Source organism: Camelus ferus, chromosome 8 (genome assembly GCF_009834535.1).
Source record: "Camelus ferus isolate YT-003-E chromosome 8, BCGSAC_Cfer_1.0, whole genome shotgun sequence".
Lineage (NCBI taxonomy): Eukaryota > Metazoa > Chordata > Mammalia > Artiodactyla > Camelidae > Camelus > Camelus ferus.
The window spans coordinates 8,994,585-9,020,510 of record NC_045703.1 but is presented as its reverse complement, the minus strand read 5'-3'; the positions used below and the strand labels follow the sequence as shown (position 1 = coordinate 9,020,510).

General features: G+C 42.4%; 1 long non-coding RNA gene across 2 annotated transcripts in view; it reads right to left on the bottom strand.

Annotated features, from left to right (window-relative positions):
• Positions 1-20,822, bottom strand: part of LOC106730472 — a 73,142-nt gene extending 52,320 nt beyond the window's left edge. For both annotated transcript variants that reach the window (XR_004321783.1, XR_004321782.1), the window contains exons 1-2: positions 20,285-20,822; positions 19,777-20,020 (exon numbers count right to left, since the gene is read on the bottom strand). This is a non-coding gene — a long non-coding RNA (uncharacterized LOC106730472). The remainder of the gene's footprint in view (positions 1-19,776; positions 20,021-20,284) is intronic.
• Between the last annotated feature and the right edge of the window lie 5,104 nt (positions 20,823-25,926).

The window sequence follows — 25,926 nt, the reverse complement described above, 5'->3', positions numbered from 1 at the left end:
TCAGCAAGTTGCATTTTGAAAAATTGAATTTATGCTATTAAAATAGCCTTAGATTTTTTAGAATTTCTAGTAACTCATGATGATTTATTTCTGAATTACTCAGAGATTTAGGAACAAGTGACAGGAAGTCAAGAACAGCAGCTCAGAGACTAAAACTAAAGTGGAGAGAGATCAGACGATTAGCTCAAGACACAGCCGAACATCATTCTTTCTTCGAACAAACAGTGTGCAAACAGCCTAATTTCTTATTCAAAATCTGTCTGTCACAACTTATTTTAGTAAAATGCTTACTTATTGGGGTAACAGAGTAGAATGAGAATTGGAAAAAGACAACAATATATCTGATTTGCCCAAGAAGGCCCCTGACAGTATATGAAAAAAGAGTAAGTTTCAAAATTAAATTTTCTAGATGGGCATTCCATAGTTGAAAGATTGTCATTCCACAGATAATTTTAATCTAACAAGACCATTAAACAGTAAGGAATTTAGTAAAATCACTTCCTTGATTGGCACTTAGAAGGATCTATTTTGTGCAAAATGTGAAAACTCAAAGTTGAATATCTGACATTGCAACTTCTACCGATTCTGACTCACTTCAGCATCCTACACTCTGCAAATACATCTTCATTTAAGAAGGGCAATAATGTTTCTATTCATTAACATCACACATACTGCACATAAACATCTCTACTGTGGGACTCTTGACTGCAACTGCTACTCTTTCATACCACTGAGACATTTATTTACATACTTAACTGCAGGCATAGCTTTAGCTTCCATATACATTTTCCTTCATTGATACAAGCATTTGCTCTCTTCAGAAGTTTAACTCTTTAGCCAAAAAAAATTGAATCCAAAATTCAGAAATGGTAGTTCAATCTCTGCAGGGAAGCACACTGAGGATAGCAAGCTTCCGATACGTTATCACGCTGTAAACAGTTTGTTTTCCATCACACTTCCCAGTCAGGTAGCTCGCATCCTGAGAGCTCATGGTGTCATTTTTGAAATGAGAGCTGGGGAGAGATTTGGGTTTTACTCGAGTTGTCAGGGTACCTGAAGGAGCTCATTAATGTCTCTAACCACGTGGGACCCTGAAGTTTTTGGGGACAGCAAGTTCACACTATTTGTGCTGATGAATCCCCAACCTACTTTGTTTTAATTTACATGAAAAAGCCTCCACTCTCAAAGTACTGCCTCATTAAGCTTATGTATTAATTAGATATGCAAATTAGGAAAGGCAGGCTGAGTATCACTTGGCAACATCGACTTCCCCACCAAACCCACAATGGAGATTTAAAAGTGTGTATTAGCGAGAGGGATTTGTTCGTGTGTAACAACCGAAGAAGCCTATTAAAGAATATTTAATCCATTGACTATTATTTTTAATAATAAGCACAGATCATGGGATTTTTGGTCATTTTATTCACTGGCTTTTTGCCATTGAGAGGAGTAAAAATGAACAAGAAAGACAATAATCATAAAACCCCCATCTCTTAAATGATTTAACAGCTTAGCTCCTGCACACAGACCACCGTAGGACATGCAATCAAACACACCTTCCCTGTCTAGTTAGAATGCTCACTGATGCAGCACCAGATGAAGAAAGGCTTCAGCATTTCACTGAGACTGCTAAGACAGTTCACTCAGAACCACCTGTAAGATTTCAGCAAGTCACTTCAAAAGTTAAGAGAAATAATTAATTTTTGGTTACTCTCCTGCTACAGAAAACCAACTGGCATCTCTGCATTATTATTTTTAAGCCACCTCAAACTGACACCACTCAAGAAAGATTTCCTTCCCCCAGTGGTAATTTAGCTACAATTTAAATGAAAGAAAACAAGGCGGTCTGACAGCAATCTGTTTGGGCAGAGAGGGGTTTCAGAGGCAGAGCTCTGATTTCCTTCTGAGGAGGCCCCCTTGTCACCACGGTCCTCACCTCTGGTTTTAGGTTCCACACGTGTATTATTTAGAGATACCGTCACCCTGAAATGGGGTGCAGGTTCAAATCTGAGTTTTAAGGTCAGGGAAAATACGTGTCACTTAAATGAGTCACCACTGCCACTTTTAGAACCTCCTAGAACTCTTCATCTCAAGGATGTTCCAGTTTTCATTCTGGCAAATCAGAAATACAAACTGAACATACACCAGTCATGATGAAAGCTTGGTGTGGTGAAATATATTTTTTAACATTACAAATGTGACAGCAACACAGGTTACATTTACCTAGAACGTATTTTGACAGTGTTTTATTCTCTGTAACTGACCTACTGTGATCCATGTCAAGAATTTTATTCTCTAGATCATATATGATATTTTATTCTGCTGATATGAGCATGAAATTTTATAAAGTATGTAAAGAAGAACTACATGAAAGCAATTAGCAATAAAGAATTTCTAATTTATGCTAAATATTAATTTATCTTAAGTGCACAATAACTTTGTAACTGTAGAAACGTATTACTATAAATTTTAAAAGTTGGGTATTTTTGTGAAATAAAACAAAAGGTTGCACCCAGATAGATCTTAGTCCAAGTGTAAATAGCACACTTCTGATATTATCTGAACACAGCATTTTAGGTTGTTACTATGGAAACATGGGGCACAAGACATAATGAATCATAGGCTTTAATTTCAGAGCTTCCCAGAAGGTTTTCTGGAGGTTTGCAGTTGTTGGTTGAAGAGTTTTTAAGAAGGTTCTGATTTTTACATATGAAAATATTCCAACAAGTAATTACTTAAAGGAAGGAAATCAGCAAATATAAGTGGGAAGTGGGAAGTTTAGAGGGGCGGTGAGGTGAGGGAGGGGAGCGCAGGGTAACAGGACAGCCCGGGGAAAGTCAGAGTCAAAGGACAAGAGGGCTCGCTCATTCCTCCAAACCACCAGTCCCGACCTGGGCAGTGCGGCTGAGTTCCCTGGGTCACAGCTGAGTTATCTGCCCGAAGTGCTTTAAGTTTACCTATTAACAAAACAGGCCACATTCTCAACTCCACACCCCAGGGCCCAGAGGCTGGAGAGCCCTGCCCCTCCCGCCCCGTCTCAGTGGCATCTACTGACCCCTCTTGGCCAGCATGGCTGATGGGGTATTTTCCCCTTGGTGGCTACACAGGAGGGAAATTTAAAGGCATTCCTCCTCTACAGATCTCTCTCCATCCCAGCTAATCCGAAACTTCAACTGCAGTGTGACCAAATTTTAAATAGTGGTAAGGTCACACAGTTTCAATAACACCTCTTATCGACATCACCAATGGTCACTAAACTGAGAACAGAAATTATAATTTCTACAGTAATGATAATGCTGCATGTTTAGAAGATACTATGTTTTACAGGCCAAAGGATGTCACCTTCATCTCCTTTTAAAGTGTCTCGTTTCTATTATATAAGTGCTCCTATTAAACAGATCTGCCCTAAGACAAATCCAGATTTACAAAAAAGGCAAGCTAGAAATTCGGTCCTTCTCAGAGATGCGCACAGGAATGTTTTAAAAACCTTAGTTTGCCTTCATATATTTAGGATAGCATTTGATTCATGAAATATTTTTGAGAGGTATATGCTAGTACATACAGCAAAGTTAACAATTCAGTTGAGTGGAGACAGTATCAACATGTGCCTAGAACACTCTCCTCCCCAGCTAATGCAAGAACAAAGTAGATTTTTCAAATAAGGGGTAGTTGAGTCAATTAGTTTATTTTAGGCCCTTCATTCAGTTGAACACTACTTTATTAACTTCACGACTGAACCAATAAAAAATAAAAAAGGTTTAACTGAAACCATGTGAGAGCAAATTAACTCTTCACTCTGACTTTTACTTTGCTCTTGTCCAGTAACTTTGATTTTTTAATAGACGTATTTGTGAATGGCTACAAAAAAACACCTATTTTGAAATTACGTATCAATGGAAACAGCAAGACAAAACAAGTCACTTTTGAGAATGATTTGTGGAATCACTGTTTTTCGAAGAACAAAAGTGCTGGAATACATTTCCTCACCTCTCTCGGCAATACTTTACCTTTCTTCCTTTCTTCTTTTTTTGCCATTGCAAAACACACACACACACACACACACACACACACACACACACACAGAGCACCCTCCTCCTGCTCCACTGAAAAGGCACAGTAGAGACAGTCTGAACAGTGATGAACTTATGCCATTTTCACCCAAGCTCTGTAAACACGCATCACAGGGAGGGCGAGGTGTCCAGTGTCATTAGCAAGACGTCCACTCGGACGGAAGGCAGCTCCTGCAGCAGGAGACAGGCGGCGGCTGCAAACATCCGACTGAAAGCCCGTCTGAGCCTCACAACTTCCAGTCGAGGATGTTTACAGCCGCTTACTGTCCACAGGTCACCCCTCCTCTCTGTCTCTGTGACGGCCAGGCCCCGACTCTACACGCCACAAAAGTCTCACTCAAAACCACAAACAGTCTAGAAAATGTCTCAGATTCAAACCTCACGCGTGTCTATTACCCATCTACCAGATTTCTATCACATCCTGTGATAACCTAAGGCAACATATGCAAATAACTTTCCTCCATCACTGCTGGCAACAAGGAACACAGAGCAGTGGCGGGGTCCCTGAATGTGACTCCAACATGCACTGCATAATCAAAACCCTTCCTGAGGGAAAGTGACCAAACATACAGATTAAATTCTTTTAACAAGATAAAGTGTGCATTTGACATTAAATGGTACATTTAAGTGACCTTTGACTCTCGATGAAGATACAAAAGGTCTATTTCAAACATTATCAATTCTGACCAAAATAAAACAGAAAAGACTCACGGCCTGCTTTTACAGATCACTTTTGCTCTGAAATCTGCTCCCAGAGGCAACCTGTATAGTCAGCAGGTTTTTGGAAGAGTAAGCAACAATCAGGAGACACCAGAAAGGAGCAGCGAGGGCTGTAACAGGCATATATCAGTTTGTGATCAAAGTTTCCCACTGGAAAAACACAGAACCCATCACTCGCGATAGAGTGACGTACATGAACTCCAGATCTGAATGTTTTGAATTCCACTCCCATTCTCTTATGAAAATAAATGAGGAAAGCTGACGGCTCAGCGCTCTGTCACTGCTTTCCTGAAGGAATTCAAAACCCTTCCCAGCCTCGTGAAAGATTCAGCTGATACCGAAACGTGGGCGTGCCTTTGCCCGCGATTTGTCTTTAGAGGAAGTTACCAGAAGGTTCTTCAGCTGCAGAGGTCTTCGTTTGTGATAACAAACGCCAAACAAAATCAAAACCCACCCAAACAGTGTTGTTTTCACTGAAAGGAACAATCAGGAAGAGCTTCCTGGCCGACTCTGTCAAAGCCAAGGGGAACTCGATCCCATCCAGGGTGAGAAGTTCATCTCTGAGGCAGCAGGTGACACCAAGCTGAATTCTGCTGTGGCCTTTTGCTTTATTAAGTGAGGACTCTGAACTAGCAAAGCTTCCTAGGGAACCACGCTGGGTCAAGTCACAGAGGGGACAAAGCAGACTTTATCACTGCTATGCAATTTTACATTCCAGAAATTCTTCACACTGGGCATTCCTGTACCACTGCTGACCAGAGCTCCAGTCGGTCCACCAAACACAGCCGCAGCCACCAACCTTGTGAACTTCTCACCAAGGCGCCCTCTTCTTAGGAGTTGGTCACACACAGACAGGCAGGGCACTCTTTAATTAAAACAGATCAATACCAAGCCTTACACCCTGTGAAGACATTGTATGGCAGTAGCTGTTTACAAAAAGAAAAATATTTTTACTCCCCTACAGTTTTCTCCAAGTGACAGCTCCCTCCTTGCCTTGGAATCTTACCACAGTTAACGAGTAACTCTAAATTAAAAATGAATGGTACAAACTAAGGAAACCACCACAAATAACAATAAGGTGGACACTGAAAGAGACAGGACACATTAGCCCGGCTTTGACAATCCTGAGCCTTGTGGTCAGAGCTCTGTGCATAAACATTCAAAAATTCTCCAAATAAAGCCTGAAAGACCCTGAGATCATAGTGACAAGGGTTCAGTGATGGAAGGGCATGTAACAGGCATCTATAGAGCACTTCACTGCCTGAACATCCGGGCCTCCTCGTTAGCAAGGTGCCAGCCGGCGGAAATCTACAAGAACGGTAAAGCGGATTTATCCCAACAAGGTGCTCAACCATTTTGCCAGTTTAAGGGAGACTCAAAGTTATTTAGTTTAATTGGGCAGTACTGGAACAGTAGTCGTAAACAGGATTATCAGGATGGCTTCTTCTAACCCCACAGACCTGACCTGCCTCTACCCTCATCTGCTCTGCAGTCCTTCTTCAGATGGGGAGGGTGTTCAGTGCATTTTACAAAAGCCATCAAATGATTCTGGCCTACCTTCCTGGCCGAGAACCACTACTCTGGAAAGATGGAGTGAGATAAATTTGCTCCAGACTAAAATATCACATGTCTGTCTACCTGAAACATGTGACCAATAAAAAGTCATGAATCAATAACAAATATGCAGAGTAAAATCTGATTATGTCCAATATATCAGACCCTGATTTGTCTTCCTAACCCTGGAAGCGCTCACTGAAAACGACTGACTTAGTTCAAAACCCCAGGAATCAGGCTGCTTTAGCCTTGTTAAGACAAGGGCCCTTGGGAGGAGGGTATAGCTCAGTGGTAGAGTGTGTGCTTAGCATGCACAAGGTCCTGGGTTCAATCCCCAGGTCCTCTGTTAAAAACAAACAAACAAACAAACCTAATTAATTATCTTCTCCCCTCCCCAAATAAAAAAAAAGGGCCCTGAATGTTTCCCCACCTAAAAGGGCAGCTCTGTGTATCTATGTCCTGGTCATGTTTTATATATAATTGTCTCCATATTCGTTCTGTTTGAAGGATTAATTCCTTCTGGTGGTGGACAGTTTAGGACTAGCCCCAGATAAAGTTTAAGAATTTTCCTTAGCTACCCTAAACCATTAAGTCTGGAACCCTCTTGTGAGTCAATATAATAATAAAATAATAATAATAATAGTAATAATAATAATAATAATAACAGAATCATAGTGTCATGAATTTTCCTAAGCTATGCATAACTAAGAATAGCTTAAAATATTACAGCCACTCAAGCTCCCCCACCTCCCTCCATTCAGAATCCCAATTCTCCAGATTTTGAGAAACCAGAGTACTTAAATTAAATGGCCCATCCTTGAATGGTGAGATTCCAGGCACTTATCAGGAGGTGGCAGAAGTCACCAGCGCTTCATTTGTTGACGAGTCTGTTTACACTAGGACTCTCCTTTGGCCGTGGAAATGCAAAGGTGCACGTGGGTGACCTATGGGGGAGAATGATGTTTCTCCCCAGGCTCCCCTTCCCTCCTGGTGCCCACCTAACCTCCACCACTCTGGCCTCAGAAGCGTCTCGTCTCGTGTCAGCGGGGTCTAGGCTCTGGCCTGCATCCCCCGCATCCCTCCGCCCACCATCTCTGGGGACCGAGGCCCCGGGCAGCTGTATCAGTAATACTGACGCAGCCCTTCCCTTCCTTCAGGAAACCAGTCTAAAGAAGCAGCACAAGTGGCCTCTGCTCCCTCCTGCAGGAAGCCTACACGCTACCTCTCTGAAATGGAAGTAAAATACACATACAAACAAAATCCTGCCCTTCAAAATTCACCTTCCCCTTCTTCTGTTTCTCCTTTACACTGAGTTGTCAGCACGATGTTTGGCCCAATTCAAAGGCCAATAATGAAGATGATGAATTCTCCCTGCATCTGTGTGTGTGTGTGTATGTGTGAGATTGAACAAAAATACAAACCTACCTGGTCCTTGCCTCTTGAAAATGGCTGAAGGGGGAATTTACTGGAAAATTTAACAACTTCCCATGAATTACAACCACACAGAAGATTACAAAACTCAAATTCTAGGTAGTACAGAGCTTACAGAGTTATAAAGAGTAAGAACTCTCCTACTCTAGAAATTAATCTAAGTATTTTAGTTCAATTAACATTCTTGAAGAATTAAGCTAGATAAATGGTGTGTACTCAAGTTTATAGCCTTACGTTTAATACATTTTTGTTGTGTTCCTAGCAATATCTATGCACAATCCTAGGTTGTCCCGGCCACACATTTATTCTTGCCATCATCACACATGTGGGGACACTAGGCTTGGAGAGTTGGAATCAACTCTCTCACTCACTCTCCTATTCTGATGCCTTGCTTATTGTAAGCTCTTCTGAATCCTTTGTGGAGTTGGGGAGAGTGTGGATTTGAATAAATATCAGATACTGATTACACAATAAAAATTATGTTTTCATTGTAAATGGGCATAAAAATTAATAAGTTAAAAAAAAACCTTTTATAAGTGGAAACAAACATCCAGATCCTCTGGGATAAAACAATTCATTCACTCCTCAGATGTTTATTCATTTGCCAAACTCTCCTTTAGAGTAGCCCGGATTTACAGTCCAGGCCAGGGCTCCCCGGACGGCTCTCCGAGCTTATCGGAGAGTTCTGGGTTGTTCTTACCCTGCTGCCCCATCTGGCTGAGCCCCTCCTCCCCGACTCTGTCTGCATCCTCTCACTACGGAGGGGGATTCCAGAGGCTCAGGGCATCCCAGCCTTAGTGCTGATCTGGGACTTTCCGGCCATCCCCCTCCTCCCAGGCCCTCCTCCGGCTCTCTCCCTTCAGGCTGTCACTGTCAGCAGCTCCCAGGCCGCATCCCTCAGACCACCTGCTGGCCCACTTCTTCCCCCTCAGGGGCTCCTGCTCCTAAGACTCCTCACAAAGAGCAACTCTCACATAGGAATGCTCTCCCATCCTTGCTGAAACAAGAGATCCTATTTCTAAAGGGACATCAGGTGACTTTCACATGAATTTCACTGTAATAATCACGTGGCAGAATTCAGAATTCAAACCCGTCCTTGTTTTGTTGTCTTAAATCAAGGCTATTAGGTTATATCATCATTAAGGCGTATTTACCAAGTTATGCAAAGATAGAGAAGGTTAGATATGCAGACAAGTTAAAGAAAAGCCAAGAAAAAACTACATGTCTGATATAAATATTATCATGTATAAATTCAGTATGGGGGGGAGGGGATAGCGCGGTGGTGAAGTGTGTGCTTAACATGCATGAGGGCCTGGGTTCCATCCCCAGTACTTCATTAAATAGATACATAAATAAACCTAATTACCCCTCACCGGGCAAACAATAAAAATTCAGTACATACATGATTTTTCTCTCTACTTTTCTATACTTTACAAGTTTTCTTTAATGTGAATTCTTTCATACAAATATTTTTAAAATGTTGACCCATTTTAGACAAGGGAATTAGTATCTCTCGTACCTCAAAAGTACTGCAGAGAGTACCAGACATTTTTCAAAACCAGCTCTGTATCTACAGAAATCTTTACAAGGAGAGATGCTTGCATAAGCCTCCCCCCTGAAGGCCATGGTGCTATCTCGGTCACCACTGTGTCTACTGGAGTGGCCCACAGTGCCTTTCATGTAGTGGGTGACCAATATACACTGGCTGAATGTTTAACATGTTGACAAGGAGATTCTTAAAACATTCTTATTTACAATTATCCAGCATCATTCTTTTGAGAAGTTCATGAGCTCACAGCTGTTTTAAAAGTGCTTTTCTTCCTCCCTTTAAAAGTAATGAAAAAGGCAATCTTGGGTCCAAGTTTCGAGCCAGAGCTCTCCTATGAAGGCGTGACTCCCCATCCCGTGGTCCAGGGAGCGGTACTGAGACCAGCTGATGCTGTTGCCGACGTGGGAAGACAGGGAGCACGAGGCTCTTTTGCTAGATGGCTACCAGGCACAGGTGTTTGTCCATCCAGGGGCCCATTTTCTCTGTGAAGGGAAACTAATTGTTTACCTATACCTCCCAGAGCTCGTCTGAGGAGTGGCTGAGAGATGTATGAGGAAGCACCATCCACGCGTGTGTTACCTTCCTCATCACTGCCTTCCTACTGTGAGCACGCCAGGGCAGGTTCATCAGAACAGTGTTTACTGACGGAAAGAAACTGCTCACGTCACCTGGGTGTTTAAATGAGCTACGTGATCTCGTTTGGCCTTACTGGTTACCAGTTTTCTCAACTGTAATAAGAGGGTAAATCAGATTCTCCCTAAAATCCTTCCAGCTATAAAATCCTATGACTCTAATGCCTTCACTGCTTGAATTTAGGAAGTGGGGGTGGGATCTGGAGTGGCAGCCGGAAGAGTTTTTTAAAACTTCAACATACACAAATCGTGGAGGGCAACTTCTCTTAACCAGTATGACTTTTCTTAGTGCAAAGAAGCACCGATAACCCTGACTTCATTCACCATCACTTCCCACACCCACACATTTTTTTTAAATAGCAGACTACAAAATAGTTGAGAGTATATTTACAGACACAGTCGTTAGCAGCTGACTTATGAAGCTGTCTCTGGAAGAACTTAACCATCTCCACTGGCATGGGAACTGGGCTAGAAGCAAAAGAGGCTTGTGTACCTTATACTTGTGGCAAACAGTGACGACAAATTTTTATCAGAGTCCAACTCTGAAATCAGGTTGCAAGACCTCCACACCATTCCGTGTAGAGAATGGGCAACTTAAGTCGAACTAGCTCACTGCATCTCCAAGTGAGTTTTACTGCAAGGTAGTGTGTGACTTACACTGGCCTGGGCTAACAGCCGCCTGGTTGCTCGTGTAAGGATCTTCTAGCTTTTCAACAAAATAACTTAAACTTGTAAGAGAAAAACTATACTTCAATTCAAAGAACAGGTATGAAAAAAATCATGTTAAAATTTCATCTTATTACAGTCACCTAATTAGTATGTAACTCACAGCAGGTTTGTGCTAAATTTGAACCACATGGGAGAGTTGATGATGGAACTACGGTGTGGCTGGCCCTGATTTCACTTGTAGATTTAAATATTAATGATGGAGGTAAAAAGGCTTGTCAACCAAAGAGCCACAGAAGCAACAGTGACAAACCACCAACCGCCGTTCTGCTCCTCTCACTTCCAGGAGTAAAGACAGAATCTGAGGGAGCACGGGATCATTTCCATTACCTTCCAGAGACACAGGCTCCATTTCTGCCTAATTCTAAGGAAACCTGGTGCAGTGGTAATCTAGGACAGAGAAGTGGAGAGCATCTGAGGGACAGTGCAGAGAAATACAAATTTCCAGGATTATAGGAAAGGATGGACACACTGAGTAGGGGGGATAAATGAAAAAACAAACAAACAAACAAGAAAGAAAAGCTCCCTCTCCCACTCTCTGTTTCCTAAGGGTAATTCAATAGTGATTCTTGAAATGTTTACTTTAACTGCCATGCAATGACCAAGAAAAAAAAAATAGTTTACTCTGTTTTACTGATGGGGATCTAATCAAGCCTGTTAAGACCAGGACCCTCTACATGGGAAATGAATAACTATTTAAAAAAAAATTAATTCCAATCAATCAATCAATCAATCAATCCCTTCCAATCAATGCTTTTATCATTTAGATTAGCTCAACATTTTTAAAATTAAACCAGGTATTTCTTATAAATGCTACTAAACAGTGTAACTTTCTACAGGAAACAGGATAGAGACTTCAAGGGGCCATAACATGAATTATTGGAAAACTTAAGGGTAAAATTAAACATATACTCTAGATTTTCTGTAAGTGTCCCAATTTCAATGATTCTGTAGGACATACTTTCAGACCTGATCTGAGCAAGTCAAGTCATTAGAGATGATTTCAGCAGCCTCTAAAAAATCCTAAATGCCCCAAAGAATTAACCTTGGTTTTACATCATATGGAACAAAAGTGTCATACTTTTATTTTACCTAAACTATTGAGAGGAATTATATACAAGAAGAGTACTTTATACTTATTTTAAAAGAAAAACAGTGGATGAGTCTGATTTCGAGTCTTTGAAAACATGAATTAAAAAAACAAAAACGAAAAACAACCTACCACGTTGGTTGGCTTTCCAGAGCCTAAAAGTCCTAAGTTTTCTTATTTATTTATTTATTTTTTCTTTCTTTCTTGAGCGCCTCTGAAAACTGCCTCCTGGTATTTTTTAAAATGTACTCAGAAGTCCTAGGGCTCTGGCAGGTTTTTTAACTAATAAAATAAACACAGCCATTGAGTACCTGCAGTTCTGCTAACAGTATTGTTTGTATTCTGAGCCCCATCCACAAAGGCTACAGAGAAAAATATCCAGTATAAACAAACATTGCTGAGATACCAGAGGCATCTCAGAGCAGCACACCCAAGTCTCAAAATGCAAAAGGGAGAAATTTTCCACTCCCGCAGCGCTCACCTCCCTCGTGAGCCTCGGGTCAGGCGGCAGAGAGTGAAATGGCCTCTGTTTGGGTGAAGGTGGGGAGGGGCTCGGGGTGGCAAGCACACCAGGAATTCCTTTTCTTCGTTTTTCGCCATCTGTTTCCCCTGAATACAGATCTGCTTTCCCCTGAAGTCTCTCTCCTGCCCATATTTCCTACAAGCAGCTGTTCTCTCCTCTTCTACCCTCAGTTCCTACAGACAAGACAGCTTGGTCCTGCGGTCTCCTTGCTTAACATCAGTCTCTAAACTTCATAGGACACACATAGGTGAACATCTTCGGGTAGCATCTTCAAAGTAATAGACAAAGAAGGACCAAAAGAGGGACCGAAGTGGGCGGGGGTAAGACTGGGAGGAAATTCCTCCACTAGTATTTGGAACACCTGAACTTCCAGCTGGGCGAACAGCTGAGTCCTCCTGGGGAAGAGAAGCTTGTATCCCAGAAATGCTAGGAGCAGGGGGCTTAGAGGTTGTCGTGGTCCTAAGAGAATCAGGGTGACGAGGACCGCCCTCCTCCCCTGGCTGAACTGGCGGCCACCGGGACCCTGTGAGGTGAGGAGCGTTTCCACACAACCATCACTTCCCGGAACTGAGGAGTGGCTCCTCCTTCTCCGTCTGGCCTTTGTTTCCGCAGCCCAAGGCTTAATTAAAACTGAGAGGGGAAGTCACCTTGCTCTTTGCGACTGGGCCCCACTGAGTCCCTGATCCTTCCCGCGTGGACTCAGCTTCTCCCAAACTCTTGTACCTCTTTCTGTTGATTCTCAGCACTGCTGTTATGTTATCCAGTCTGTCTGCACTCATGAGTCTCCCCCAAATTTTAAGGCCCTGCCCTAACATAAAACTCTGTGCCTTAGTTGTCTCAGCTGAAAAATGATAGCAGCTGTTAACTATGTAATAATAACTACAATTTTAGGCTTAAGAGGATTAAATAAACACTTACAAAATGTTTAGAACAGTGTTTGGCACATGAAAGTGTGATACAGGAATTTGTTAAATAAAATGTCCGTGAATTCGCATATAGGGATTCAAAGGACAGAAAACTCTCCATGGGGCCAAACAGACTTCAAATAGAAGAGAAGAGCAAATATATTGATTTTGTCCCTGCGGGGTCACCAGTCCAAAAGAACCACCAAGAGAGACTGCCCAAGGAACCAGGATTTATCTCAATGCTCTGTATTTAACCAATTCTGGCTGGCCCCGAGACACTTATATATCGTGGAAGAAATAAATCTGTGGAAACCACAGATTACAGATGGAAGTGTGAGAGTTCACACCTGGTCTGGGGTCTCTTGTATCTGACTATTCAGCACTGCGGTTCTTTGCGTTCTTTACGTATTATTCATATCATATTATTTAAGAGGCTTCATTGTATATTGTAAAAAAGGATAGAGTTTGAAGTTAAATGCTTAAACTAAAGGAAAAGGACTCATTTTCTTTTGGAGGTGGGGCTCTAAAGGGATGAAAAGGACAGCTGTAAGTCGTACAACTGAAACCAGAAAGAGGCAGGAAAGACTGTAATGAAAAGGAATATGGAAACAAATACATATACTTGTGTAACTGAATCACTCTGCTGTACACCAGAAACTAACACAACATTGTAAAACTGACTATGTTTCAATTAAAAAAAATAAACTCTTTCACAAAGCTTGGCAATTTTTGTTTTACAAATCACTTCTTTGGTTAAATTAGTTACTATGTAGTTTACTCTTTCTGATGCAATTGTAAATAAAATTATTTTCTGAATTTAAAAAAAAGGCGGAAAAGCAGGATGGGACAATATGGAAGGAGAGACAAGGAGAAGATAAGTTTCCCTCCATGAAGTGAGACTGTCCCCAGTCCTGAAACGTGTGAATAAATAAATGTTATAATGACTTCAGAACTTATTATCAACAGGGAAAAAATGCATTCCAAATATGGAGCTACATCTCTGAAAAGGACAAAACTACCTCATGAATATCAAAACTCTGGTTTTAACTTGATCTCCCCTATTTAAAAATTGATTTTAAGACAAAAATATTTTTAAATGTTTCCTCAAAGGTAAATTACCCCAAATTGGTAATTCCATGTTTTTATTTTTCTATCAACAATAAGCAAAAAGTGTAGCTCCTTTCCCCTGATCACTAGAAATATTAATTTAGAAACCTGTAAGACACTAACAACGCTAAAAAATTTCCATAGCTTGATTTCATTAATACCCAGAAGTGTTCAAACGTTTCAGCAGGTGTTCTCTCAGTGATGGTAATAAAACATTAAGCTTTGAGAAAGAAATATATTTGACTTTAAAAAAATAGATAGTTTATAATAAAATAAAATTCCACTCAGAGCAATTCAAGGAATATAATTAGAGTCTGCTATAAAAAGAAACCCTTTGAATCCTTGTTTAATAAAAAGTATTAGGACTGATTTATAGTTTTAATCTACACAAACGGACTTGAAAGATTTTCAAAGTTTAGTATGTTAAAATTATGTAGTGTTGAGGTGTTAACCTTCCCTACATTTTAGCATTTTACCTTGAAGAGGTCTAACTTCTGTCAGAAGAAAAGTATGCCTCAGCCACGCATGAAATTTCCATGCCTCCTGTATTAAGAAGCCACACCCCATCCAACTAATGACAGGAAAGGATTTCAGTTCAAATCTGACACTCTCGAGCCTGAAGCAAAGTTTAAAAAAAAAAAAGATACAAAAATAAAACCCAACTCACATTTTTCAGGGAGGAAAGGAAACTCTCGCTAAATAAGTAGTGATTATGCTGCAGAATTTATATGCTAAGCACGACTGAATGTAAAAACACCCGAGCAGTCAACCATAGCTTTGGCACTTGGAGTATGATTAACAGAATGAACTTTCAAAGGTCAATTAAATGTCAACACACTTTAAAGAGATATTCGTCTTAGGTCGGGTCAATGTACAATAGCACCTCACAACTTGGGGTATCCTTCCTCATCTAAGCGTGACATGCGTGTGATAAACGTAAACACATATGCAGACTTACAACACGTCACCAACCAGACTGCCATAAGAGGTCATCTAGCATCTAGCCTAGCGTTTTGACTACTTTATTAGTGTTTTTCAAGTTATGAAGTGATTAAAAAGAAAACAACTGTGTTTGCTACAGGGCACCATCCAATGAAGATGACATGCGCAGTCAATCACACATGCGAGGACTAAGGTTTATCCAATAGCTGAGCCTGTTTCTCCCATCACAGGAAGTCATTCAGAGAGATAACCCTTTATTGTCCCTAATACACCACCCTGCTAACTCATCCCCCACTAACCTTCCTTGAAGGCTTGCGGTTAAAAAGCTTACCAAAAAAAGTACATGGTGTTCAAAACCTGTCTGGTTTGGCATCAGGAATCTGTGGGCCAGAACAAGTCCTGAAGGCATCCAGTGCCCAGTCCTGGCATTTTCATCCAGGATCCCAGCAAGAGCCCCAATCCATCCCACATATGGAAGGTCACGTTGTCCCAGAACCTCAGAAAGAGAAGATACCACCAACAAACCTGGTCCAAACCTCTCCACCTCCGCGGCTCAGGCAATGTGGACCCATGAAGGCGGAGCAAGCTAGCTTGGCTCCCATGGCTCCTTATTAGACAGCAAGTCTCTAAAACCTACTCAGTCCAGTGCTTTCTCCTCTATACCAAGTCTCCGTCATAGACTTTTTCTCTATCAGGACTTTAAGGCCAGGTTACCCCTGGAATTCAGAGGAAGACAGAAGCTTTAACATGATCTGGGAAGGCTCCAGGAGGAGCTGGAGACTGCAAACGGGTAGAATCTGGATGGTCTGAGAGGTGTCACTAAATAGGCAGCAGCCTGAGGTGAGGGAGGCCACCGTATTCCAGTAACCACAGAGAGGAATTCAGAGTAGGATGGGGACCCTGGTTTTAAGGCCAGCATGGAGAAGGGACACACAGAGAGTAATGAAGGGATTTTGACTTTAGAAAACTGATGCAAAGATGCCAAGGCTAACCTAGCAATAGGTCTGCAAAAGAGGATGGAAGTGGAGAGAGAAAGATTTGAGGTGCCGCGTAGGGCTCTTGTGGTAATATTAATACTATTTTACAAGACTCTTGTAAGGATCTAGTGAGCTGATGTGAGAAAAAGCACTTTGCAAAGTCTGAAAGCGCAAGAAGGTAAAGATGTTTTGAAAAGTCGGGGGCAGGAGCCTCTCTAATCATGTCCCCATGCCTTGACAGCATACACTTCTCTGAAAAGGCAGATTTGGAGTTGAATTCTAGATCTATGCCCATGGGATCAGAGATAGAAATCTCTTCCTTTGACAATTCCAAAAGCCAGATCCCGAGAGGAGAGACAGCCGTCACCTGAGTCCCTGCAGGTTGAGGGTCACGGATACTAAAATCCAAATCCAGGGTTAAAATTTTGATGTGGACCACATAACTGATGTTTCTCAAACTGAGTCTGAAAAGTATATAAAGTGCAAAATGAGGTGGTATAAAAAGGGAGAAGAGTTAAGGAGTAGCCCCCGAGCCAGGGAGATAGGGGATTAAAAACAGGCTCTTCGCAGGCACTGCCCCCTGCATCCTCCTCCAGTCCCTCGTCCCTCTGCCCCATAGTGACTATTTAGCAGAATGACCTCCCCTGTGTCTACTTCTCTCCTTCTGCTTGTCTTTCTCTCCTGTCCCTCTTCCACAGCAAATCCCCAGGGCTAAAAAAGGAGTTTTCAAAAGTTACCCAATACATTCAAAGCTATACTACATTTGGAATATATACTGAGTTACAGTTATCTGTCACTGATTTGTATCTTACATAATTTATAATCTTACATAACTCCCAAAACAACTCCTGGGAGGCAGGTACCATTATCCTCATTTTTCAAGTTAAGGAAACCAAAACTTGGAGGGTCAAGGACGCAGCTCAAGGTCGCCTGGGGAGAAAATGGCAAAGCCAGGATTTGACGCTGGTGGGGCTGACTTCTCAGCCTAGGCTTTGAACCTTTCTCCTGAACGCTCGCCTTTGTTTCCAATCAATATGAAAATCCTTCCTTGTTGGGGATTTGATGGATACAAAAATTATGGGAGCCATCCTCGGTCTGAAGATGAAAGTTCTGACAACAGAGGGCCTGGGGCCCAGGTTCAGCCACATACCCGCTGGCCAATCGTCAGCCTTTGGACTAAAATCTTCCACATGTGACTGCTACACTGTGTCCAGGGGACAGCTTTCCATTCCAAGTTCTTGCTCGGTTCCCTCCCAGGCCGCCTGTCCCTCAGGGTCCTTTCCCAATTATTTCCTTGAAACCTTATTTCGACAGCTGAGGAGGAGGCTGCTAGGACTGACACTACTGCAGATCATACACAGGCTAGGGGTGGGGTGGGGGGTCCCAGGATAGGAGGGGATCTCCCAGGCCTCATGCCCCAAGGCCACCTTAATGCTGCTTGTTGGTGGGCTCCTGGTTTGCTTGCAGAAGCAGTTCCTGAGGGGCTCCGTGGCACCGGGTCCCACTGAGAGATGAAGCCAACCTGTCTGTGGCCGGAAGGGAACTGATCAGAGCGATGAGCATCTGGGGATGCCTTTTTAATGTTCCCCTCAACAATGGCAAGAAAACGCCAATGGTAATTCTCAAAACATAGTGTGATCAACTCACTCTGGCAGGTTCCAGTTAAGAATACCGATTCTAGGATCTGCTCATGGCCATTCTGATTCTCTAAGTGTTGGCAGGTGCCAGGAGTCCGAGCTCCGTAAGTCCTGCAGGAGATTCTAGCACAGAGAGTCTAAGAATGACGACCCCTGAGACCATGCCCTGCCCACCTACGAAGACGCCCGACCAGCAAGCTGGCTCCAAGGAGAACACACAGTCTACGAAGACAGCTGCGTGTTCACATATCAATGCTGGGTTCTGGGTTGGGTGGTCACTTCAAAATAAGGCCACCACGCTTTCCAGAAGTTCCCAGGCTTACAAATGTTGAGGACTTATTTTCCTGATGTCACCAAATAACCTACCCTACAGGCCCTGCAGGAAAAACAGTATCTCACACACGATCCAGTACACACAGGACCTCCCCCCACCCACCCAGCACTGGTCTGGAGTGAAGACCCTCTTGGCAAGACGGTATTGCCAAGGCTTACTTTCTAGTTAGTGTAAGACTGGAGATGATTTTCTCACAGCAAATTTAATGATTGCAAAATGTCCACTTTTCCTCCTGCAACTGAACTGAAAGATTTATTTCACACTATTTAAAAAGTGAGCTTAAAAACCAGACCGCACTCAAGTGAAATTATTAAGGACATGATTAGGCTATTTAATTAGATATTCAATCACAATGCAAACAGCTACTGATTATTTAGGAAACATATCTCTTCAAAGGTGTGTGTTCTTCAAAGAAAGCTAGGTCATAAAATGCAGTATGTTAAATCAACAGTGCTATCTTTCTCCTTGAAACCCTATCAGGGGTCTTTGTCTCTTTTGAAATCTGTATCCCTACTTGAAGCTATAAACTTTCAGGCTGGATACTGGAATTAAGCTCAGTTTTTCCACCAGTTCTTTCTTTGATACCTTTTTTTCTTTCCCCTAAAGCATGATAATAATTCTCTTTAAGGATGGGCAAGAAGAATCTTTAATTATTTTCATCCGAGCACCTGGTATTTTATCCAGAAAATATTTGCTATGTATATTTATGTACTTATATTAAAAAAAAAAAAAACTTTTCTTGTTCTAAGCTCCACGAGAAGAAAAAATGTCCAAAAGTGCACCTGACATCTAGAAGGCACTCCATGAATGGTGAAAAACCTGGGGGAATCTATCACTGAGGGAACAAAATCATTTCTCCTATATTCAGTACTGACAGTATACATTCCATAATTGAGAGACTTTTGGTTAGGGAAAATGCTTGATGCCACTTTTTACGGGAAAAAATGCATAGATAACCAAAAATGCAAGATAACCAAAAGTTAACACTCCATTGTATTGCAACACAACCTGCAAAGACAGTATTTCAATGCCATTGCCAGGCCAAACCTTGAACATTTATAATTTATCAAAATTATACATGTCACTAACACATTGCAACAAAGATGATTATGTAAGTGAACCGTTCTGGCGTCAGTGATACTGAACACAGCAGCTATTTTCAATCCTTCATTAAAATTAGACCAAGATGTACTTGCATTATGTGTTACTGTTCCTGTAAGGAAGATGTATATTATATTAGCTTAAGATTTACTCTGGTTGACATTAAGTGACATTTTCTTTTCCCTCTTTGTCGGAAATTAGAACCGCCCCTTCCCCACACAGAAGTTTTCAATAGAAAGAAGCAATTCAGACAAACATCAACAAAAAACACCTGCCCTGTTTACTCTCTCCTACGTATAATAAAAGCCCTGTTTTACCGCTAAACTGAGCCCGGAAGGCATGAAGGGATTGCTGGGGGCACCTGACACTTGACCCTTAAGCTCGGTTCTGTGTCCCTCGCCTGGCCCCTAGAACTCCAACCGGCGCGGCAAAGTAGACCAGTCTTAAGAAAGGTTTTAAGAAGTAATGGGTAACTTACTTTTCACTGAAAGAAGCCTTCTCATAGTAATGTTGAAAAAACATCAGACTTAAAAGTTACTTCGCAGGCTGAAAGGTGACTCCGGGCGCACGGAAACGTACCCGGGCCTGCGGCTTCGCAATTCGCGAACCACGTTGAGGCCCCAGGGAAATTTTCCGACCAAGATGTGTTTTCAAACCGGGAAGACACGGTGGGCTCCGTACCTCTAGCCTCCTGCGGCCCCCAGGTCTACGGGGTAGGTCACCTGTCCAAGGTCAAGCAATGCCGGCTACAGGAGAGGCTGGTGCGCGACCTTCCGATCCCCACCCCCCAACCCCCACCCCGGCCCGTTCCCGCACCAGTTACCGCACCGGCCCCGGCCCGGGCTCCCTCCCGAGGTTCCCACGGACCCGGCGCCCCAGAACCCTGGCCCTGACCATCGTCTGGTGTTTGTCCTCCCCGCCAGCTCCCAAAAGTACGCAGGGGTCCCGGCACGAGCCCCCCAGCCCCGGGCCCGAAGCCAACTCACCCGCCACCCCGCGCGGGGCCTCGGCCGGACGCTGGCCTCGGGATCAAACTTTTCCCGGCTCGCGAAACGCGGGGCGCGGGGCCGCTGGCCGACTTCCGTCCCCGGGCGGGGCCGTCGGGTCGGGTCGGGTCGGGTCGGGCCGGGCCGGGGCGCGTGGGGCCCGGGCCCGGCCGCATTGTCCCCGCGGCCGCGGACCGGCCGGGCGGGAGGTGGGAGGTGCGGTCCCTGTGGCCCCCCCGCCCCTCCGTCTTTGTGAGTCGCCGCCCGCCCGCCGCTCCCTGACAGCTGGGGGCTCGCCGCGCGCTGCGTCCCCGGCCGCCACGGAGCCCGGCCCGGCCGGAGGCTAGAAGAGGGGAGTCTGACACTCGCTAACTCGGGGCGGCCGCTGCCGAGGGAACCAGACAGCTTTCAGGACGCGGCAAGCCCCCGCCCCGCCAGACACCCTCCTCCCGACACCCCGCAGCGGGGACCCTCGCCCTCCGTCCGCGCCGCTCCGTCCGCGCCCCGCTCCGCCGCGGAGCGCGCTCGCTCAGGAATCCGGGAGTCTGCTCCACCCCCTGCTCTGCGACCTCCAATGAGCTCGGCCTGCCAGGACTGGCTCCGTCCAATCAGGTGCTGGAAAGCCCGGCCCGGCCCCGAGAGGGCAGCCAATGGGCGGTGACTCCGGCGGCTACCCCGCCCCGACCCACTCCGAGCGGCAGTCTCGGCGCGCGGCGCTGGGACCCAGTCCGACCCGCAGGCAGGGCGAACGGGGTCTGGCCCGAGCGGTGCCCGAGTGCGCGTCTGCTCGACCACCGGAGGTGTCCCCCAGGGGGGACGCTGGGCGCACCGCTGTTGCAGGTCATCTAAATCCCCGACCTGAACTTGAACTCCTTTTCTGGCGACAGTTCCTGATTTATGAAAGCAAGCTGCACAAACACGTTAAAACTGTGGTCCCGTAACTGTTCGAGCGATGGCCTTTCCTCTCCTTTTACAGTGTTGCTTGATAGTGTCCAAACGGGCGGCGCTCAAGGTGGCTCATCCGCAGTCCTGAGCATTTGTGTGCAGTCTTAGTAAGATCGCCAGGACACCAGGGAGGTCATTTTGTGTCCTGCTCCTAAACAAGCGGTCACGGCAGTGCCAACTCTTTTTTCTTTCTGAAAGAAAATTGCATTGAAGAATGAAAATACAGGAGTTTTGTATGCAGGCCGTCTTTACTGCGAACTTATTTCTGTAGTAAAGTCACACACTACCTTCAATGGAGGTTGAATGAAATGGGGGTTAGAGTATTATATATAATATTAACAGAGACAGGGGAGCGTTGAGTCAACTACCGGTTATGAACGACTGGAGCTCTTAATCACAACACCTTGCGAATAATAGGCCCTCTACAGTTGCTTATTGGATATGAATAAGATTGCCCATTTGTTCTTGGTCATATAGTGTTGTAAACTCCATGGAGCTCTTTACTGAAAGTGAACTACACGGGATGAAAATAGGTTTTGGTCTCACATATTTGCATATGTTAAAATCAGATGACAATTCTTTGTACTTCGAATAGCTGTCATGTTCAGATTATTTTTTTTTTTTTGGTAATAAACTTTGCATTTAAACATCTTTGTACATATGTGACATGTTTCTTCTGCATAAATTATTTTGGTGACCAAATTTCTTTTTTAAAGGATGGTCTGTACAATGAACCAAAAGAAGAAAGGGAGAGGGTGTGTATGTGTGAGAGAAAGATCACACAAGAATGGTTTGTGTTACCATCTTGCTTTCATGATTGACACTTACCCCACCTGCAAGGACCCAAGACTTAAGTTTTGTCGGATGATTCAGATTCTGAATTGACCTTGAGCAAATCTCTTCACAACAAACTCTGTCATGAAAGGACAATGTCTTGGACTCTGTCCGCCTCATGGAGCTGCTGTGAGGTCTGGGGTAGCGTTTGTACAGAGTGTGTTTTCTGTAGGATGCTGTGCCAAGTGCACAGCAGACTTAATTGCGTTCGTCTCATTCTCTGCTTTTCTACAAGCAAGTATCAAGATCCTTGTCCGCTGGCAGCCTATTAATATTTCCTCTGACTGCACATGTTCTCAATCTGAAGTATTTTTTGAGTCCATCAGTTTTCCTTCAAACTGGCTGTAAGAGAAATTCCTGCCTCTTAATTATAAAACAAAGCAGTCTTTCCAGATTTTTTCTTTTTTCTTCCTTCCTTTCTTTCCTTCCATCCTTCCTTTCTTCCTTTATTTTTCTTTTTTCTTCCTTCTCTCTCTTTTTAACAGAGATGTTAGGAGACAAAGTGAATGTATTCTGTGACTGCTAATGTGCATAGTTTTACATGGGAGTTGTTAATGGCTGGGTCAAATTAATACTCATAGAACCAAGTAACTTTGCAGGCATTTATTAGGGATTCACTTAAGGCATCTGTGCTTAACTTAAAGAGGAAATCAAATGTGTATTTTTAGAGACTGTTCCATGTGTCATAATGTAATTTGTTTACTTGGTTCCAAAGTATGCAATCTAGTTACAGACATTTAATTATTGCTTCAAACAAATGTACATATGGTAACACTAGAATGTGAAATTTGCTAAATTTAATCAAACCAGCAGTTGTTATTTTCAACTAATTAGCTGCACAGATTTCATTTTCTGAGGGAAACCTGGGAAAGAATTGATCAGTAAGAATTGAATATGCAATGACCTAGGAAGTATAAGTCAAAACCAGTATTTGGTGATAAACAACAATTTATTACAGGGAATAAGTATTTTATCAATTTTCTAGGTAATATTTATGACTCTACTGCAGTGACGTTTCATTCACTAAGTGATATTTTCAAAGTTTTTCATCAATGCTTTCTTCATCAGTTGTCCAGTACAGGACAGAAGAATTGTCATTATTTTAGAGAATTAACAGTTTTAACACATATTGAATGTTTACGAGAGAAGCTATGACTTTGAGGGTAATTTAGCATTTGTAAAGACAATTTTTAAATACACAGACAAGGTCTGTTACAAGTTGTGTTACGTGATCAGTGGTAGTATGACTGACGACAGTATTATTTTTCTGTATTTTTACGTTTAAGATAATCTCATCTTAATATTGCTTCATCAGTGAGTATGACAAATACCTAGATTCCCATCTTCTGGATTCTGATTGTTGATCTGCCTCTGAACTTCGGTGTGTCTTGGACAAATAAGACTCCTGTGTGACTTCTCATCAATTCACTGAACCCAATTCTTTCATTTGAAAATGCTGTCATTAGGAACAGTGAAATAACATCTCTAGAGAGAATAAAAAAATACCTTGTTTGTTTTCCTTTCTATTTCTCATATGGACGGAGAAAATTCCTTTTGTGAACCACACTATCAGATGCCTTTAACTTTCCTTTTACAAAACTTATATTTTTCTTATTTCTTGAACCTGACCACAGTACATCTCCTCATTGTAGGATATGTTTATGTCAAGAGTCTTATTTGCATATGAAAAAACAGAGAGAAAATTCCAGAAAGGACTGGTGCTGGGCACATGAGAGTTCTCTCCCCATTTTATCTTAGGCCACAGTCCCTAAGGAAAATTTTGTGAGAATTTAGTATTAGGAGAAATGTTGTCTTCTGAATTGAAATCTTCATTACTTCCCTGTCTTGTTTCAGCTCTCAGGATGCCCTGTATAACACATGTGGCTCAGTTTAGGAAGGTGTTATAGACTGCTTCCTTGTGATTTTTTTTTTAACAAACACAATATTTACCTTGTTTTGGTTTATTATTTTCCACTTATACATTACTAGTTTATATGTGTAGGTGTGCATTTTATTTAAGCTACCTAAATTGCTTTATTTTTTGGAGGGAGGAGGTAACTGGTTTATTTATTTAATGGAGGTACTGAGGATTGAACCCAGGACCTCGTGCATGCTAGGCATGCCCTCTACCACTGAGCTATAACCTCCCCTCTCAAATTGCTTTCTGAAATAAGGTGATGTATAAATGCACAAATGACATAATTTGAGCCGTACATAAACCATGGCTGTGATGCACTGGCGTAACTTGAGCAGAATGTACAATGATGGCAACATGAAGGAGATGGCTGTGGTTCCCTTCACAGAGGAAGAAAAATCTGATTCACCAGGTGGAAAATCTCAAAACCTTTCTCAGAGAGGCAGAAAGATATAGAGGAACAAGATGGGAAAATTTTATTACACTTATTTTTTTTAAGTTCAAATTAAAGAAAACACACATTTATGGATGTGTTTCTCAAAGAGAGATTTAACTCAAAACCAGAATATTTGCCTTAGATGTAAACGGAAATGCATATTATAAATTACGCTTAAATCATGATCACTTCTCGTGTTACCCATCAGTAGACTTTATGTTTAAGACAATGACCCCCTAGAATATGTTTCAAATGCAAAAGTCTTTTCACTAGGATTGCTATGCACCTATTTCCTTCCATTTTAGTAGTCCCTTTGAGAAAATAAGCAATGGATCCCTCTGTTATTAAATAATATTCTTTAGTGGTTTTATTTTTTAAAGGCTTTCCTAGTAAGACATTGTCTTAGAACTATTGCAGAACTTCATCTTATCATTTTGTTTTGTTTTATGAGATATCTTTTAATTAACGACAAGTTACAGGTTAAAAAAAACCCATACATCCTTTTGAAATAGAGTCATTTACACAAAGTAGATGGTAGCATCCTCTTCCCTGGCCAGCACATCAGCACGTAGGAGGCGCCCAATGAAGAACACTCAACTCAAACTGACTGAAATACAAAAACGCTTTTGTTAGCTGGCATAAATGACAATCCACTTTCCAACCATGACAAAGTCCGTGTCTATGTGTAGACAGCAGACAGAAGATGGAAGATGAAAAAGGAAGTAAAACCGGAGAGAGGAGCGGGGGAGTTAACAGTCTTATTCCACCCAGAGTGGGGGTCAAGAAACTGAGCTGAAATTTACTGGACGAGAAACCGAAGTGTCAGGAGATATCTCTAAATTACAACAAATAAAACTTGAAATCATAATGGAATTATCAAAATTACAGTGGCGTTGAGCAGAGGAGTCCAGTAAAGGAACGAAAATCTCATGTTACATGGCCAAGGGTCAAACACATAGATCTAGATAGGTAGATAAAAATCAAATATATAGCTCTATTGTTTCCTTGTTTCAATGTCATATTTTTTTCAAAGGAGGTTATTATTTAAAAGCAGATGTGGCTGAAAGACTTTCTTTTGGGCGGTGTGACAGTTGGGTGTGACAATTGTTGTCTTTGATTTTTTTTTTAAACCAAGGATGAATATTGTTTCAATGAAAATTGTCAATGTTTCAAAAAAGTCTTAGCGTGAAATTTATTAAAAAAAATAAACATAGGGTATCAACATATGTTGGGAAACCACACTTGTAACGTATTCAGGGTAGGATAAAATGCGGTTTAGGATGCCGGTGTGCTGAAATACAAACCATCAGGAATATATATGGTGGTTTTAAGAAAGCAAAGATAATGGATATTTAGAGACATTATTTTATTTCCTTCACAAGCAACAAGCAATTCATAATAGAGTAGATTATCTTTTTCTGTTCTTGAGAACAACTGTGCTTTTGGATCCCACAGATTCTAGTACAGATTGACTACGGGAGGGTGTTTGTTAAATGCTTCTTTGTTTTTTGA